The 20278-nt window shown below is 38.1% G+C and overlaps 1 protein-coding gene across 1 annotated transcript in view; it reads left to right on the top strand.

Moving 5' to 3' along the window:
* The first annotated feature begins 803 nt into the window (after positions 1 to 803).
* LOC130229514 (spectrin beta chain, non-erythrocytic 1) overlaps positions 804 to 20278 on the top strand; it is a 94716-nt gene continuing 75241 nt past the window's right edge. The window contains 1 exon segment of the mRNA XM_056458355.1: positions 804 to 1196. The gene's annotated coding sequence lies outside the window, so the exon portion shown is untranslated.

Below are 20278 nucleotides of genomic sequence, written 5' to 3'. Positions count from 1 at the left end.
TTGTTTGCTAACTGCTGTGATCTCAGATGAGGGATCATATGCTTTGCCATGCCTTTGTATGCATACGAGTAAAAGTGTACTTGTGTTCTGTCTATAGTCAAGCTGATGTTAAATAAACTTAACAGAAGCAACCTCAGCATAAGAACAAGCAATACAACACCATCCACCATCTTGCTTTTGTAGATCGGGTCACACTGAATTAAAAAAAATGTGTAGCTTTCATTTTCACAGTCAACAAAATCATCCATTCATTGTTGACATAAGGCCAGAAAAAAAAAAACAGGCCTGACCTGAAAACATTCTCTCAACTGGTCTCATATCTAGCCTTGTTTAGCAACATGTGGGGTGAACTATAGTGTGTGAGCTTACAGTAACTAAAACTTGAACAGCTATACTATTAATAGTCTCCCGTTTACTTGAAAAGCAATCCAAATTGCAGTGTGCCACATTTGATACCTACAAGCTTGCTTATCACCCATAATTTCTTCGATCTAATTTGCATATGGCAAATATCCATCCGCAGGCGGACAGGCATGTAGTCCTGGCTGCCTTCTCTGATGTTCAGAGGCTCAACTGTTGTTTTAAAACACCCATGAGCTTCACGAAAACGTTATCAACGAGTAAAGGAACAGCGTTATTAATTCGCTTCTTGTTGTGTATTCGTGGGCGCGAAGTGCGTGAAACATACTAATGAGACGTGTCCCGCGCGCGCTCCTCTCTCCAGTGTGTAGGCGCTCGCTCGCTGTATGTATGAGCGCGATGATGATGCGACTGAGCCCCCGCAACCCCCCCGTCACCATTCATTCTTTCGTCTGTCCGTCGGACTAAAGACAGGAGCGACACGCCGGAGGTCGCGTGGACATCAAGACTGCATGACAATAACGGAGGAATTCAACAATTCGACGAGAACTGAAATAACGGTTTGAATTCGGCGTGGTTACCTGAGCTCACCGTCACGCGAGAGGGATTCGCTTTATGTTTCATAACCGCCCGCGCTGCCCGGGCTGAAGAAAAAAAAATCAAACCCACACACTAAAGGATGCGGATTTAACGGAAAAAATACCGAGAGCTATCGGGCTTTTTAAACGGGACGAAAACAGGAACACCTATGTGATCTGGACGAAACCATTCCGCTTTGTCTTCGCCATAGAGAAACGTTGAGATTCGTTGGATTTGAAAACACAGCCACGCCATCGGTAAGTCTGTGTGTACGAAACTGGCTGTTCATTTCAAGCTTTAGTCAAAACCAATCATGTATGGCCACGCCATGCGATACGCTTGTCAAAATTGTGCAGTATTATATTGTTTAGTAATCACACATGGGTCGCGTGTGACTGCGAGTGGTATGAATGACCATGCTGCTCGCCTTTTGTTTCGGCGTGTGTCTGTGCGTCCACCGCGCACTCCTACTCCAGACCATCATGTGAGCTTTCCACCCAAACATTACGGTTCAACACGCTAATGTGAGGGATAGCGGCGCGAGCTAACGGTATTTGACATTTTAAATGCAATGCAATGTGATTCATCCTGGGCTTCTTGCATACCATCTGCTGTGTTATTTTGATTTGTCATAGGCGGTGGAGGGGGATGCATGGCCTCTCTAGCTGTTGCGCTGTCTCTATCCGAGACTAGAAAGAGCATCACCAAAATAGAGCCAAATTGTCACGAAGAGGAGGACAGGTAGTTCTTAAACATAACGCACTTAACTCTAGCATACAACAATGTCAATGTTTTGAACTGATTTCTTGGGGTGATTAGTGTGTTTAATGTTTATATTAAGTCGGACATGGCAGGTCCTGTTATTGCATCCTGTATAAATAGAGTGATAGGGCGAGAACACGGGATTTGATGACATTAACGCAGCATGCGGCGGAGTATGGAGGGGGGATTACGGCCACTCGTGCTGCTGTTGACCGTCACCGTCTCGTTCATTTGGACAGGCTCTCATCTCTTCTGGACGGGGATTTCGAGGAGCCGTTTAGCTTCCCTGCTATTTTGAGTCCTCCGTGAGAACACATTTGATTCATTCCTGGTCGCTGAATTCATTTTTTTTCAGGTAACCTGACAAAATGTCCTTCCAGCTGAGCAGCAGTTTGTGCAGCTGACTGTTATTGAACTTCTCTCTGCTCGTTCCTGCATGCTGAACTGGTCGAGTACTGTGTGTACTGCTAAACTGTTTTTCTTTTGGAAATGTTGAGATCTGGTCCTTATGTAATCGCTCTCAGTAGGCCTTTTGCTTTTGATAAAAAGAACCATTCTTTGTCTCTGTGCTGAATTATAGGCTTAATCATATTTGTCTTTATTGAATGATTAAGCGTAGGTTTTCAGGTGGTCCTTAATGTGGTGGGCTCTCTGTTGCGTTTACATGCTGACCTAATTCAGCAGCACATAATTAGCTTATCATGAAATTTACCCACAATTCAGTTGTTCCTGTTGGATGAATTAATATCATGGCACTTGTAGCACATAATTAATATAAAATATACTTAAGTCAAAATTTTGTCTTTGTTTATGAATCCTCATGCTGGTACACATATGTGTTGTCTTTTGCAAACACAACATTTTTGCCTATCAAAATAGTTTTGGTTATCATTGACTTCTGCTGTATGGACAAAAACATGGAAACATTTCTCATAATATCTTTATTCTGGAGAAATTTAACTTGGGATGGAGTAATGGATGAATGTTCATTTTAGCAAACAATCACTTTAACATCTTGTTTTTTTTTGGTAATTATTATAAATTAAAGTTAAACCGACAAATAAGCAAACAGAAAATTGTTGAAAGGGGAGCTCCCAGGTTGAATAGAGTGTGCAAAAACTACAAACTAGTAAGTTGGCCCATGATCTCCTGCCAACAGGATGCTCTTTTAAAGAACGGAACTCTGAACTTTCAGTTGAGCCAAAAGTGCAAATAGTAAAAAGAACTTAGCTATGCATTACATTTGTACCTGAACTTCTTTTTTTTTTCCTGTTGTCAATAATACAGTTGTTTTTAGGGTGTCCATGGGGTCTTAAAAAGTCTTAAATTCACTGAAATATTGTGTTGTAGCTTTTAAAACATTTTAAATGGGTCTTAATTTTCCTGTCTAAGTAAAGATACCTTTACAGGTCGACACCCAATCACCAATCTCCATCTCAAAACTTTTTTTAAAGTTTTTTTTATTGCAAAGAGATATGATCCAAAACAGACCTTTTAGACCTTTTTACAGCAAATTCTCCAAAGTAAATTCCTTAATCAGGGAAAGAAAAGTAAAGCAACACATCCCTTAATACATGGCCTTCCATTAATAGAAAAAAAAAGTATTTACAAAAGTATTCAGGCCATCAGATAAAATATCCTTAGTGTTTAGCCCTGTATAAGTCTAAAATTTCATTCATAATTAAGGTTGGGTATTGTTTGGGCTTATTTCGGTACTGGTGCTAAATCGACGCTTTTAAAATTGTAAACTGATACTTTTGAGCCACAAAATTATAGTTGATGACTCTAGAAAAACCTTTATTTGACAAAAAATATATATTTAATCATTTTAATTGAACAATATAATTGAAGTTTAAAGTATACATCAATTCATATTTTATATATTTGAATTGCATTAATATATTTCTTTTGATCATTTGAACAGTGTGCAAATACTACAGACTACACCGGTGACACTGAAATTTAGCACCAGGATTCACTTGCTGATTTGGTCCGGTACATTTCGGTTACATTGGTACCGGTGCCATATTGACACTGGGTTTCGGTATTCAGCCCTATTCATATTAGTCTTTAAAAGGGTTTTAAAAAGTCTTACATTTGACTTGAAGAAACCTGCAGAAACCCTGGTTTTAACTCTTGTCATTTTGAATGTTAAATTGGTATACTCTTATTTTTAAGCACTTAAACTTTTATATTGGTGTAGTAATGAAGTTCTTAATAGTTTTGGCACACACTTTCAGTTAGCTCCATCTATTTTCAATATTTCTTTATTAAAGACGTAAATTGCTAATATTGAAATTGTGCAAATGGGTCATTCTTAGTACCTTTGGAACTCTTTGGATTAATTGCACTGTCCCAAAAATTGCTGAGACTTTGTATTCCATTGATGGACATAGATGGACATAATAAACAAAAGATAAATGCATAGTTGGATCCGTGCTAGCTGACAGATGGATAGACAGATCTGCTCAGATGTACTGATGAATCACTAACTGGAAGTGGCTGTGTTTGCTGAGTTGATGAATGGATGAAGAGATAAATGGATGGACGCATCAGTGTAGTGCCAGAGAGGGGAGGAATGCGACATTGGCCCCCCAGAGTGCTGACTGTCTAAATCCCCACATACTCTCTTCTCTGTATGTTGCTGTGAGTGAGACCACTATTGTCCCGATGCACAGGGGGCTGTGTTTCTGTAAGCCAAGTCATCATTACCACTGCCGGTGCTTTTGTTTCCACTAACGCCCCTACATTCCTGCCCATTGCCACACTAGGGCACAGAGAGCAGAGATGGGCACAGTGATAATATAATCTGTATCAGCGTTTAGGGTTAGTGTTACAGTGAATTTTCAGGTCAGATGGACTTTTAGCTAGAGCTCAACAAGCCAGAATCAGATCCACAATCTCACTTGCATTGAGACCAGTCAAGATTTATGTAGTTTGACATTTATATCACTGGAGAAGTCTCATGATCTGTTTGATAATATTGATATATGGTGTTAGGTGTCTTCTGACAGGGCAGTGCAAAAGGAAGGCTTTTATCCATTGCAAAAATCAGCTGGACGGCTGCCCGCATGCCTTTTAGTAGCCTAGAGAATGTCTTTATCGATATTTTCATCCTTGGTAGGTTTGGTTCAATTAAAACCTGGTCCTATTGCTTTGTAAGTGTGGTTCATTCAAATAAGTCTGAATACCAACTGAAACTTTGTGCAGACCAATGGCCTATTTCCATTGAGTGGTATGGTACAATACGGGTTACCTTTATCAGGCTTGCGTTTCCATTGCCAAAAGGGTACCAATGGTGGGTGTGGTGTACGACAAAGTTTAAGTCAACGTCATTCTCGCTCGGGGAAATATCAAAGTAAAGCTGTACGGGTCGTTCGCATATCATATGAGAAGCACTTCTCACAAAACAGAGGCTTTATACACATAAATACTTCTGTATAAATGTTCATTACTAACCCTTTCATGATCATGAGTCGATTATAACTGCAGATCAATGATGTCGTGAAATAGCATATTGTAACTGCAATTATATAAAATAAATAAATAAATGCAACATATATGAACACATACAGACCCTTACAGTGTCCGATATGTTACCAATTACAGAAAAACTACACAAAGCATGCATTTAGTCCTTATTTGGGTGCAGAGACAACATGAAACATACAGTCAGTGCAAACCTCTTATCTGTATTTTTAATCTTCACCAGCACATGTAACATCTTGTTAGAAAGTAATACCATCATTCCGAGTTCATAATAGTCCAAAAGGTGATGATAATAGTTCAACATGGCAGTTTATTCGTTTAAGGTTGCTGGAAGAATCATTTGCTCCTTTGTTTTTCAGGCTTTTCCTTTGTTTTTTCGTGCGTCACTCTCACGTTTGTACGTAATATCCTTTGCACGTGTTGAGTTACTTGGAAGTTTTATTCCAAATGAAGACGGGAGAGTAGTTTGTGTTACACTTGTTGGTTTAACAGTTAAATCTATGTTTTTGTGGTGCCTGTGGAGATGCCCTGCCATGTTAGCCATTCTGCAGATGGAATAATGTGGTATACATACATAGCAGAGCTTACAAACTGTGTTTTTTTTTTTTTTGTTGACAAGACGAACGTTGTCAACATAACTCAGTGGAAACCCAAAATGCTTCCACACCGGCGAGCTTAGTGAAAGAGGAGGGGGTTCAAGTTCTGTCGACTGGTCTTCTGTATCTGCAGTTGCCATGCTATCTTTTGGCTGTTTGTTGTAGCTGTTAGGTTGTCTCGCAGTGCTTCAGCAAGCATTTTCTTTTCACTTGGCAAGCCAAGCTGACGTGACAAGGGGGCATGGCAGCATCAACAATTGCATTTTTTGATTCGGTAATTGAGATTGAGCATGAATTTCGATCGATTGTGAAATTGTGACACTCTTAGTGGAAATGGACATAAAAGTGTATCGAACCATACGATACCACTCAGTGGAAATGGGCCACAAGACTGCTGAATAAATGTACTGATTTTAGATTAACTTTGATGTAACATTGGTATTTGAAAGCAGCACAGACCTAAGCTATACATTTTAACCAAAATCAAGACAAAGATGGCATAAAAAGGCTGAAAGTTCCAACAGACCTGGTTTTTCTCATTGTAATCAAAATGTTGCCCCTTAAAGAGCCCATATTATACATGAAATAGGGTCATATTTAGGTTGTAAGGGTCTCCAACAACAGTCTAATATGCATGCAAGGTCATAAAACACTTTGATGGTCTTATAACCTGCATTTATTTTTACCTAATTATCCCAACGACTCCCATATGAATCGTTCAGCGATTCATTTGTTCCCAACCCCCTCCTCAGCGCGAAGCTAATCTGCGCTGATTGGACCGATGACAGCCTGCTGCGATTGGTCGACAGTGACAGGCTTCAGCACGAGACAGAGTGAAATGCCCAGCTGGTAATCAACTATATAAAAGTAGTCACAGTGCACACGCGCTTCATAGTGTAAGGCTTTTTTCACACACACACACACAACCCTCCTCAGAAGAACTGGGGAGATCGACGCGAGTCTCTCTCTCTCTCTCTCTCTCTCCCTCCCTCTCCCTCTCTCTCTCTCACACACACACACAACGCTCCTCAGAAGAACTAGGGAAAGCGACGCGAGTCTCTCTCTCTCTCACACACACACACAACGCTCCTCAGAAGAACTAGGGAAAGCGACGCGAGTCTCTCTCTCTCTCTCTCTCTCTCTCTCTCTCTCTCTCTCTCTCTCTCTCACACACACACACAACGCTCCTCAGAAAAACTAGGGAAAGCGACGCGAGTCTCTCTCTCTCACACACACACACACACACAACGCTCCTCAGAAGAACTAGGGAAAGCGACGCGAGTCTCTCTCTCTCTCTCTCACACACACACACACAACGCTCCTCAGAAGAACTAGGGAAAGCGACGCGAGTCTCTCTCTCTCTCTCTCTCTCTCTCTCTCTCTCTCTCTCTCTCTCTCACACACACAACGCTCCTCAGAAAAACTAGGGAAAGCGACGCGAGTCTCTCTCTCTCACACACACACACACACACACACAACGCTCCTCAGAAGAACTAGGGAAAGCGACGCGAGTCTCTCTCTCTCTCTCTCTCTCTCTCTCTTACACACACACACACACACACACACACACACACACACACACACACACACACACACACAACGCTCCTCAGAAGAACTAGGGAACGTGACACGAGTCTCCTGTCTCCTAGCTTACGATCGATCGCCATAGCAACGACAAACGGCAGTGGAACGCGAGCTCACAAAAGCCTTTAACGTTAATCCGTAAACAAAGCGGCACGCGTCGCGTTTTTAACGTGGCTTACATGTGATAAGAGAATATAAAGAGTAACCGCGTGTACTGTACCAGGTTAACAACTCATCTTTGGGTAGAGACTGTCAATATTATCCATCTGAGCACAGCGTGACTTCACTCGACCGGCGGCGTCTGTGTGTGTGTGTCTAGTGTTTTTTCTGTGTTAGTGGGCGGGGCCGCAGGTTTCAAATCTCCCTGGTTTGCGCGCGTAACTACTGGCGAGGCTTGTGTTTCGTGGCTGCGTCATCGCGAAACACCTAATGACTCGTTATCAAGGCGACTCGTTTGAAGCACTATGAGTCGACTCTTTTATAGATGAATCAATAGTTTTAAACACTGTACACTTACAGATTTAAGCCTTAGCTGGATATTTCACTTCACTTAGAGCTGTGTTACACACTACATGGAAGGGCATTTTCAAAAACCCATAATATGGGCTCTTTAAAGTTCAATACAGATGTTGGAAATGCAGATCTTGTTTGCCTAGGTGATTGAGGAATTCCAGATGCTGTTTAGACTCCTTTACAAGCTCTTCACAACTTCTTCTTAGGTGATAAAAATACACAGATGATACAAGCATGTTCAGCTCACTTTCACTTAAGCTACCATAGTTTCTGCTCAACAGAAATGACTGATTGGCTGTGAAGGTCATCAGTTCACCGCTCTTCACTTTGTTCACCAAGTGCACACACTGGAGCGTTTCAAAGCTGGTCTGTCTATGAGTTGCCAGATGAGTGATCCGCTGATGGATCGACTGATGTTCACAGCTTTACAATGCTCCAGTGTCCTGTATCTGTGTTTGAACTGATGACTTTCACAGCCACTCACAGTCATTTATTTTTTTACACCCAATTTTTTTATAGTGTACTGTCCTCTTCCTGATCAGGGGCTGCTAATATTACCTGCAGTGGGATGGTCAATCTTGGCTGTTCTCGGCAGCACACAATCACAACGGTGTAATTACAATGTTCGTGTTCATTTGCTCGTGTTCGTGAGCATCGTGATATCAGCTGCTAAATTCAGACCTGCTTTCCTACAATAACTGGTGCTGAGCCAGAGAAAGACATGTGATGTCCTCGTTATGGATCACAGCTCATTTGTATTTTCAATCACATAACGCTAATAGGTTTCAAATATTGAAATGCACGTTAATACTAGCAAAATTAGTATTTCTGTGTATGTGGACCAAACCAACAAAGAGAACTGAACTACAATTATGGACACATTTTTTTGTAATACGTGACACAACATCTGGTCACTGTGGCGGGTATATTTAGTTGCAAGGCTTACATTTTTGCAAGTCCAATATATAAGCTGTAAATATGATTTTTGGGTCTCCTTAATGCTAATAACTGTGGGATTGTGACAGGTTGACATGATTGTTTGAAGTTAACATGCTCTGTAATAACAACCAGGATGTTAATGAACAATCAAATTCACTGTATTTGCAGTTGTGGTTAAATTTGATGTGGCTTATTTGTATGGTGCTTTTTACAATGCAGATTTCAAAACAGATTTACAGAATTTTCTGATGTCTGGTTATGCTGAAATTTACAGAAAATATGTTAGCTGCCACCATAAAATGTGTTTATCACAGCCACCAAGTGAGGAAAAGTCAAACGACCAGTGGGACATACAGTATTAAAGCCAGTGAAATGTAAACAAAAATGGCAGAGTGCAACTTTAACAGCACAGCAATCTTTACCTTCAGCACTAAAGTGAACAAGACCAGTAGTTTAGTGATAATTAGAAGAACAGGACTCTGTTTGTTAAGCATGATCAATTTAAATGCAGACAATCTGCTCATAATTTTAGCTGCGAAGTCATACAGTAAACAAAATAAGTAATATACTGTAATATTAAATGTACTCACATATTGGAAGGCGTTATTTTGTTCTGTTACAGTGAACTTTGAAATTTAAAGCTTTGAAACGGAGCACATTATCTTTTTGCAAGCTGCTAGTCACGTTTATGTCATCAAAAATGTTCTTGGTACATTACATTTTTATATGTCCACAGTGTCCTCTCAGTGGAGCCTTTTTAATCACATCCCCTGGGCCTGGGCCTTTTCAACTATTTGAATGACTGGAAATGTGAAAATGAATTTTCACAAGAAATGTTTTAATTCACAGCATTTTTATACATTTTTATCATAAAATTTTTTTTATCATGTAATTAAATTTAAAAAAAAAATTTTTGCTGCAGCATTGAGCCTGATAGCCAGCCATGTTTCTGCACTGACTGAATTTCTTACAGAATTTTCTTATCATAAACAAAAATGCTGAAATGTTATTAGAGATTCGGCAGCATCTGTGATTATTATTGAAGGGCTTGACATAAAGCTTGTTCTGGGCAAGTGAATGTTTTAGATTTACATGTAAAGAAATTTTTACTCGCCCTATTGGACAAGTAGAGGTAACTTCAAGTTTCTGTGAGGATCATAGTCACCGTAAAATTATACAACTGCATCCTGTGTAGTTATGCTTACTTAAGAATAAGCAGTGTGGTGCTTCATTCTGGGCATTATTCATGGATATAATTTTATTTTATAACAGGCTTATAATATACACTTTTTATATAATACAAAGTTGTGAAGTCCTATATAGTGTGTGTACGAAGGAGCCACTAATTGATATGCAAGATTAAAAAAAGTTAAACATGACTGCAGACTCTGGGTGCACTCACACTAGGCTATCCGAACCATGCCCATGCACATTTCCCGTTTTGTTTGACAAGTGTGAGTTTTCTGAATCGGGCCCAGGCGCAGAGCAGTTGGCCAGCCCTGACCCGGTTGTAAGAGGTGTGCCAAAGCTTGGTTCAGTTGGGCTTTGGCGCGGAAGCTTGTAGTGTGAGTGCAAAGCGTGCCTAAGGGTGAAACTGAAGACACAATGTCACTTTTAATGGACTGTTTTTTTTTTAATATGGATTTATTAATCACTCCTACTTTTCAATGAACACGAACTGTCGTAGTTTATTAAAGACGCAAACCCCTCGCTGCACCTCCAGAAAACCTCCTAATACCTGCAGCACGAGGACTTATGATAATTTAGGAGTGTTAAAAGTTTTTCATCTGTTCGGAATAGAACTAAAGCAATCTCCACTGTGCTGAGCGAGAGCACTTCTCTTCCTGTTAAACTGAAGAGTCGCATCATCTATAAGTGTGCTCCGGCTCGGAAAATAAACTAGTCGTTTATTTATCATTTATTTGACTTTGGGTTTTTAAATGCTGTACATGTGGATTGATGCTGACACAAGCACTTCACAACTGAATGGTGTCATCTAGTGGTAGTGTGTGCAGCTGTCCTGAGACTGGCAATTTGTAAAACTTAGCATCACTGTAAGTCAGTTTTGCACAAAGTATAACACTATTTGAGGTGACTGCAATCAGCTAAACAAACAAAAAATGAAACCTGACCCCACATAACTAATGTTTAATTTCAGATTTATGAATGTGTAAATGTCTGACCATAATTAAAATATAAATATTCAACATTTGAAATAGATTAGGTGTCTTTTTGGGCTAGTCACTTGACTCTAAATTAGTCATTTAATTGTTGGATAGACAACTACATGAGTGCTTTATATCAAGCCCTGTATCTGGATGTTCTGTGCTGGATTAGTATCAGGGACAACATCTAATGACATCTAATATCTGTGTTTCTTTGGGGATTAACATTTTAATAACAATAATTATTATTATAATAGAGCAGCAACTATATAAGAGCAGTAATTTGTTAATTTTGTGTTTTGTAATAATGCAGATAAACAAGTTCCTTTTACACCTTCGTGTAAGTTACATGCAGTTTTTCTTTTGGTAACAGTAACTTTAGTTAATTAGAGTATTAAAAGGTATATTTAAGAATTTGACATGTAGGACAGATGCAGTTTATAAGGTAATTATTTAAAAAATCCCTATTTGAAGGTAAAAATATTAATATGCTGTGCTTGTCATAGATCACAGCTCATTTGTTTTTCAAATCAATTCAAAATTCATTTGAAGGAAAAGTACATTTTTAACACTAGAAAATGGCCATATTTTGCACAGGATCTTCCTTATATGACGCAGAGTTAAAGGCTTACACAGACTCAGTATGTCCACTTCATCGTTATACAGACACTGTGTTTCTCATATCATTTATTCAGAGTTGTTTATTACTGTTTGCATATAAAGATTATGGAGCTTTACACAATTTAGCATTTATAATGTCACATAGCAAGTAATTTTATCATTTTTTTGTATAATTGATTGTAACAAATGTACATGCTAAATTGACAGATCTAAGTTTAGCAGTGGAAATCATTTAAATATTTTATGTTTTATTTGATAAAATATGCAGAGTTGCTCAAAAGTGCTGCTTAAAAATGAAGATAAAATGATGTGCTGCTGTCTGTGTTCATTTAATATCAATTTTAAAGTGTAACTGCCATCATTTCACTATTCAGATTAAAAACATCAAAGATTCATCCAGAATTGTTTGTTGTTGACTTGAAAGAAAAGAATGTGTTGTTCAGCTGTTTGAGTCATTCTGAAACGCCAGGGCTTGAGTTGTCAATGCGGGGATTGTGGAAATAGGGTGTTAACTGATAAGCTTTATTGATCAACTCTGATCTCACATTAGAGGATCGACAAACTAAACTAAACTAAAATTGTGTAACAGTAACATGGACTAACATAGCATTTGAATGAAAGGCGAGTCGGAAGGTGTCTCTGTGAGATGAGAATTGACGTTTCTTTCACCTTATGGTAGAAATGAATCCTAATTGTGTGTGCATTTGAGTGTGGGTGGGTGGAGGAGGGGATTGGTAGTGTGCATGTGTGTAGGAGTGAAACAAATGATGTTTGTTTATTTATCTATTTTTTTTCTCTCCTCTCACATACAGAGTCAGAGAAAGATCATGTACTCTAGCTCTAGTCTAATCAATTACTAGAGATAGTGGATGTAAACAGGGAGAAAATAGAGGCCATTTCTGTGGCAGTGGGGTGCCGATATGAAAAACCATCAAGTGGAGGACAACAAAGAACACGCACACACATACACACATAAAGCCCAGGAGGCATATGGTCTCTTATTCGATCTCTTTTATTAAAAGGGTGCAGCCAAAAACGGATCAGCCAGCTGAGACACAGAGAAAGGCAAGTTGTAGTAATGAGGGCATGGCAATGACAAAATAATTTACCACTGAAAAATAAAGGCTATGCCCTAATGTTGGTATTTTTTGTTTCAAATGTGTGTAAAAAAAGTGTTGTAATATTGAATTATTTACTGAATTTACTGTTGGTGTTCCTTTATTAGGGCCTTATATGGTTCATGTCCAGAGATTTATGGTAAATATTCATATTGAATCCTTATACTTATAGTAGGGAAACTCAATGTAAAAATGCTGGGTTCCACGCTATCGATTTGTTGACAACACAAAAGAAATAAGTTTACGTATTAGTTTTTACAAATTTAAGTGGATTGAACAATTAACAATTAAACAATTAAGTTGTCAAAAAAACTAAAATTGTGTTGTTTCAGCTTATTTTCAATAAGTCGTTTGAACAAAAAGGAAACCATTTTAGGGCTGCACAATATATCATTTCAGAATCGATATCACAATTTGATCATTTTTCAATTCCTGTACACCTGAATACAGTCCGACTCATCTGAAAACAATCAACTGCTGTTTATTTGATTTGTATCTTTTTCTTTGAATTTATCTACGCTTGTAGATAGGGCAGGGTCGATAAAATATAATATATTGAATTGCGGTAAAATTGATGTCAAAAACAATAAGCTCTGGACGTTTTTAATCTATATTGATCTAAGAGCCATCACTCAGCAGAAATGTGCAACAATGTGCAGAAATGTACAACAATGGAAATGTGTTGATATTTGAGATGTTCCGAATTTTTGGCCACCGAAAATTTGAGTGAAAATGTTATGCCATTTAAAGGACCCTTTCATTTTTTTTGGCTTCACTGTTGGGGTAGTCTTTTTGGGAAGAGTATATCATTATCATTCAATGTGGAAAATAATTATCGAGATTGCATTTTTGCTATATCGCCCAGCCCTACTTGTAGATTGTTTCTTAGATTATTGCACATGTACTCGCCCTAGAGAATCATCACAAGCAATTAAAAATAATCCATTCTTTCCAAATATTTATTTAACTCATGGAGTGAAATTCTATAAATATTGCAATATATATTGCAGAATAAAAAATATTGCTATGTTGGAGTATTCCAATATCGTGCAGCCCTACCTCATTTGTTTGAGTGCAGATTCTAATATCTAAGATTTTAGTACTCTTGAGTGACATTCATGGACATTTGGAGAAAGAATAATTCCGACATTCAGTATTTTCTATCAAATTGACAGGGATAACAAGACTGATTTATTGTTCCAGCAAGGGATGCTTGATCAGGATTTTTGGAGCCAATACAGAGTATGGATTCCTTGTCATGGTTACCGGCCGATACACAGATTCTGATGCTTCAAGCTTTATATAACTTTAACAATGCATAAAGCAAAATTTGCCTCTAAGTATGATGCTTAAGTGAAGATCTATTCTTTCCCAGGAGAAGAAATGGAGGTTGCATATAATCTCTTCAAAACGTCACATTTAGTGTGAACATGTCATGATCAGAAGCAGCTTTACAGAAACTATTAGATAAAACAGATAAATTTGGTAAGAAAAATAACTAACGATGCAATTTGGAAGCATTGCAAATGATGGAAGAAAAATTCAATGTGCCTCAATGAAGAAAATGTTTAAAGTGCATATTTGATACATAATTTAAAATGCATCTTCTGCTTGTAAATCTGTAAACGTACACTTGCGATCGGTTCATGTGATCGGCCAGAATAGAGAGTACCGATTGAGTCATAAAATGTGATTATTGGCCGATGCCAATCGATTAGAGCTTCCCTAGTTCCAGCATATATTTTTTTCTTATTCAGACACAAAAAAAACACCATCAGCTGTAAGCAAAGTGACTAACATTTTGTATTTAATCCCCACTAAAAATACAGCCGTATTTCTAAAGTAATTTAAACCTACGTCTTTAAGTCTCAGGTGAAAATCATTATTTAATCCACTGCTTTAGTTGAGTTGATCCTTTTATCTTTTATTGCTTGATTGTCTTTTTTTCGTGTTATTATAAAATTGAAAATCAGTGCAAGCTTTTTATAAAATCACAATAAAGAAAAAAAGAACACAATAAAATCATTGCATCTGCACAGAGCCCCAGACTAGAATGGTTTCAATTGCAGTAATTAAACAAAAAAAAAAAAAGTAGCCATTAGCAACAGACAAGAAAGCTTCAGATTTTATCTGGTGAGTAGGCGTTAGTTAATTATATCTTAAGAGATGAGCAAGAGTTTCCTGTGCCTCTGTTGAGAAGCTTTCTGTTGCGTCGGCCTCTCAACACACAACATGAACATCTGATTGGGTATTGAATGACTCTTATGACTCTTGACTCAATGAATCAATCTCAAACTCAGGAGTAATCAATTCTAATTTGAATGTATTTTAACTGGACAGCATTTTTAGATGGAGCAAATGGAAGGAAAATAAATCTTTAAAGCACCTTTTTTTTTAAACAATGTAATTAAAAACAGTAAAATATAAACACCCCATCCCCTCCCTTTTTTAATTAAACCCTAAAAAGAGCACTCCATGAAAATGTTGGTGTGCTTTTACATCTCTTTATTTCCACTATTACATTACTTTATCACTCCCAGTGTAGTAATCTACAAAACTCATAAGGTTGAATTGTACAAAATATTAGTCTTTAATACAGACACGCAGTTAGAACAGCACAGCTGATGTTTTCTCTCTTCTTACTCGTAGTGTTACTAATATTCCCCTAAAGCCGCATCATCAGTCATCCTGGGTGTAAACGCCTTTCCTAGTGGCGGATACTCCTCTAACGGATGGATGTATTGACAAAAGCCTGAGTGTGTGAGAGTCTGGACCCTGCAGGCACACTTTTGTACACACACACACCCTCACACTCTTGCCCCTAAAACTTTATTGATTTCCTCTCCTCCTTTTGTATTCTTGTCTGTAGTAGCGAGAATCAAACAGCCAATTAGGAATGGCCATGCCTGAGCGTCTGTGTGACTGTCTCAACCTTGTTTCATTTTATGTGTGTACAGACATGAAATGACCTTTAAATTAAATCTGTGCTTGCAGACACCTTCAGTTAGATACTGATAAAACACATTGACATGCAGAATCTGAGCTGAATTTCAATTGGTAGGAAACAAATATCTTAAAACTATTATAGGCGAATTTTGTACTCTGTTGTAAATGTATGTTGAGGTTTAATTTCAGTAATACCATTTCAGTTTATGGTGGTAGAACTTCCGAATATTGCATCGCATCATACACTAATTTTAAGGTAACTGGTTGCAAACAATTTATATAGGATGAATTTAAACGCATTAAATTTAGTAATGATTAACTTAATTTGATTAATTTAATACGCTTATTTCAAGTGGCGGCCGTTTAAAAAAAACGAAAGTGAGGCTGAGGTGGGAAGAAACCCGGAAGTATAGGTTCAGCACTGTAACAGCATTGTTCAGCATTGCAACAACATGCTACTGCAAACCTCCAGCTGTTTCTGCCAATTCAGAATGCAGAATAGATGTAAACACTTTAATATCATTTAGTTAAGTTTAATTTAAACAATTAAAAGCACATTAGGCATCAAACAAAATCGCAATCTCTTTAAGAGTTATAAAGCTTAAGTGTCCTTATAGGCTTTAGTTCATGGTACCAGGTAAACACTGTGGGGACACTTCCCTGCTTCAGCCTATGTAACCCGGTGAGTGATAAAACAATGCAGTCCTCTGTAGCACACCCTCGTGTTTTCTGTAATAGTGTTGTTCTGGTACTGAAATTGTAAAAACCTCCATTTCCCGCTAACATTTAGGCGTGTTTTTAAACTGCGCTGATTTGCCATAATATTCACCAGTACTCAACAGAAATGAATGTGATTGGCCGTGAAGGTCATCAGTTCACCACTCATCACCAAGTGCAAACACACATACAGGGACACTAGAGCGTTTTAAAGCCACGAAGATCAGTTGAATCGATCAGCCGATCGCTCGTCTGTGTTTGCACTCGGTAAACACTGGTGAAGTGCGGTGAACTGATGACCTTCACGGCCAATCACAGTCATTTCTGTTGGGCACTGGTGAATACTATGGCAAATCAGCAGTGTTTAAGAACGAGCTTTACAGCGCTTAAATGTTAGCTGGAAATTTACGTTTTTTATTTCAGTACCGATTGGTGCCAAAATTCAGTATTAAGACAACTCTAATATAGTGAAAGAATCAGTTCATTAACTTGAGTTTGATGAATGGCATCTAAAACGTGTTGGGGAAAAAAGTTAGCTAGCTAGTGCTATTTTCCATAACTTAGCTGAAAATGAGGTTCGATATCCCTTATTATTTTCACTATCCATTCAGAATGGACCTTCGGTTCACTCGGAAGGCAGTGAAATGATAAATTTGTGTCACTTTCTCTTCGTTGATAAGATACACAGCCATGTACCCATCGTTCCTGTGTGACTCAGGCGATACTTCTGGGTTTCTTCCCACCGCAGCCTCGATTTCACTTTTAAAAATGGTGGCCGCGTGAGATCAGTCTATTAATCCCCTATAAATTTTATGCAACCAGTTACCTTAAAAATGTAGCAAATCCAATGAATTTTTTTTTCAGTTTATAGACATTTGTTTGATTGTGTGTGAAGACCCTAAGAGTGCTGTTATTGAAATACTTCTTGGATAAATTGTGCCAGATGTAATGTATGCTACACTTTGCATGTTAAAATATAGTTTTTTTGGATGCATTTTGCTGTCATTTGAAAGTGGTAGAGTCTTTTCACATTGCACATATATTTTCTCTCTTCTAAAATGGTAATGCTCTGCCGTAGTCACTTTTTTATCGTTAAAATGGCTATGCATAACTTATTTATTCCTACATTAATTAAAATGTACTGTAGCGTAATCCTCATGTCTAAGAATATACATTTTAATGCAGCATAAATTTTTACTTTAACTTTATATAGTGAATAATTATGATGTCACTGGCTCGTCTTAAAATGTAACTCTCACAGTTTTCTTTATCACCAAGTTAATCTTTTTTTTTTTTTTTTTTTTTTTTTTTTTTTTTTTCGCAAAATGGACAACAGTTGATTTTGGTTGACATGTACACTTTGTGAAGTACTTTATTTAATGCTTGTATTAGCCTGCAGTTAAATGAGCTGTTTTGAATAACCGAAATGTGTGATTTAATAAGTTAATATGTCTCCTTTTTCCTCTTAGAAATGCATTTTTAGCATATTTAACCTGCCACTATAACAGACTTTCTTGTCATCATTTTATTTTTTAAAAATTGTATTTGTGACTGCTTGCAGTGTAGGGCTGTGTATTTTCATGTCCTCGGTCTCACTGGTGAATCTCTGAAATGCATGTGGGGCAGGACTGGTTCATTGGCTTTTAAGGATAGGACGGTTAAAGTGTCTTTTCTAACTGTCCTTTACTCATTCTTTCTATTGAACTACTTCTCACTTACAGTTGCACACTGTGTAATAAGTTGGCGTAGGATGGGGTCTCTGAACTACCCACACTAAAACCTTTTTTTTCTATTCTTAACACTCCTCAATGCCCTTCAGGCAGCTATTTGGGGATGTACACCAGAACGGCTTTTTTGCAAGCAATTTGCAAAGAGGGACCTGCTTTGTCTGAAAGGGTTGCACCTGAGCCCCTCTCCTCAGGGGAGTTTCTTTTTGTGTGTGTATATGTGCACAGAATATCTTGATTAGAGATGGTACAAACACATGGTTGACTGAGCCACCAATTCTGTCCTGGACATGGGACGGACACACAATTGATATTTCATCATAAAGTTCTTTTTTTGATGACGGAGAGAAAAACAACTCACTTGTATAATGTTTTGTTGTCCTTTTTTTGGACCTATAAGGGTATAAATTACCTTTAATCTTTTTGTTGAGTGGAAAATCAACTTGGAATTTCTACGTATTATGTTGTTGTGTGCTTCATAGTTTATTGTAAATGGAAATATTGCGTAAATTTTCATTTTAGTAAACCCCTCTGCTTTGATGAATAGAGCTACAGGAGGAAAACTGAGAGAGTGCTGTGTTTTATTGTGCAGGGATCTGCCATTTGCTGACATAACTGAAAATGTAAAGATGTTATGCATAAGCCTATGAATCAGCAGACTGAAAATATGGAAAGTAAACACCTGAAATAATAATAATCATCACAGACTGTCAGACAGGGCAAAATATGTTAAATGATGCTGAACTATTTGCTTTCCAGTAGATTTTATGGTCATAAAGTGACACGCTGTAAATTGCAGCCTGGAACAGAACAACGTGAACAATGAAATGCTGCTTCACTGAAGTGCAGTGATATGAAGCATCTGTCACTGCTGTAATGAGACTGCTGCTGAGAGCTGACCAAATCAAAAGACTGATTTTAGGAACATGTTTGATAGGTGTGTGTGTGTGTGTGTGCGCGTGTGCGTGTGCGTGTGTGTGTGTGCACGTGCGTGCATGTGTGTGTGTGTGTGTGTGTGTGTGTGGCACTAGAGGAGTGTGTGGGTGTAATCCAGGATAACTGCTCTATGGCCAGGCTCTATTTTCAGCACTTCCTTAATCTACACACTAATGGGATTGGGAACACACATCTTTCTCTGTTTGTTTGGGTTGAGTTCCCTCCAAAATATGGGTTTATCTCTCTCTCTCTCTTTCTCTCTCACACACACAAGCACTCTCTCCTTCTCCCCCTTGCACTGATTCTTTCTGCTTTATCACAGAAGTACACCTGTTTTTAGTCCTCCTCTCTGACCATATGATGGAACACGCAATGTCTATTTCTGTTTATCTATCTATCTTTTAGTTATGCCGCAATACTCAATTTAATATTGAACCATTCTGTTAATCTCCATGGTTCAATACTCATACTCGTTTTGCATTTAAATGAAAGATTTAGCATCTCCCCATTCCTTTAATTACTCTCTGAACTGACTCTGGATGTTAGTATGTATATCCATGTGCTAAAACCAGGCTCACCACAAGTATATGTCCCATCAGTGAATGCTCAAGTTACGAATGCTTTCATATGGAATTGAACGTGCCATGTGCAGCATGTTCGAGCACTAGCACAGGTGGAACCTAAAGCCCATTGTATGTCGCTATTCCTGTTAAAACTAAATTTATAAGCTTTTGTAATCTAAACATTGAACCTCAAAGTGCGACGTGCAGGAGATCTGAGAAGTGCTCATGTGAACAGGTGAATGAAAGTTACAATGCACAATTTAAGACATGCTTTTCAATGGTAAAACTTTATTATGACCAATAATTAAGTCAATGTGTCCAAATTGATGAGTATTTAGGCCCAATCCCAATTCTGTTTTGTAATAAAAAAAATACTAATTTGTGGATCTCCTTACTTCTGGGTTCAGCAACACTGCCGTTGTGGCTGGTGTATTCTGGGAAATTTTCTTACCCCTTGGTTTCGAGTGTGGTCCTGATAAATCTTCGTTCATAGGGCTATTCACTACTTCCCCTTAGCCCTACGCCTGTACAGTACAGAATGCATTTAGCTTGCCAAATTTACATAAATCTTTGATTGCTAACAATGTGACTAAAGTTCTGTACTGTGTTTGCAAGTTTACTCCAACCATCGCACAAAAAGTTGGACTTGTGGTCATGCTAAAG

The sequence above is a fragment of the Danio aesculapii genome, chromosome 5 (genome assembly GCF_903798145.1).
Source record: "Danio aesculapii chromosome 5, fDanAes4.1, whole genome shotgun sequence".
NCBI lineage: Eukaryota > Metazoa > Chordata > Actinopteri > Cypriniformes > Danionidae > Danio > Danio aesculapii.
The sequence above is the reverse complement of the archived record's forward strand: the minus strand, read 5'-3'. Positions and strand labels throughout refer to the sequence as shown.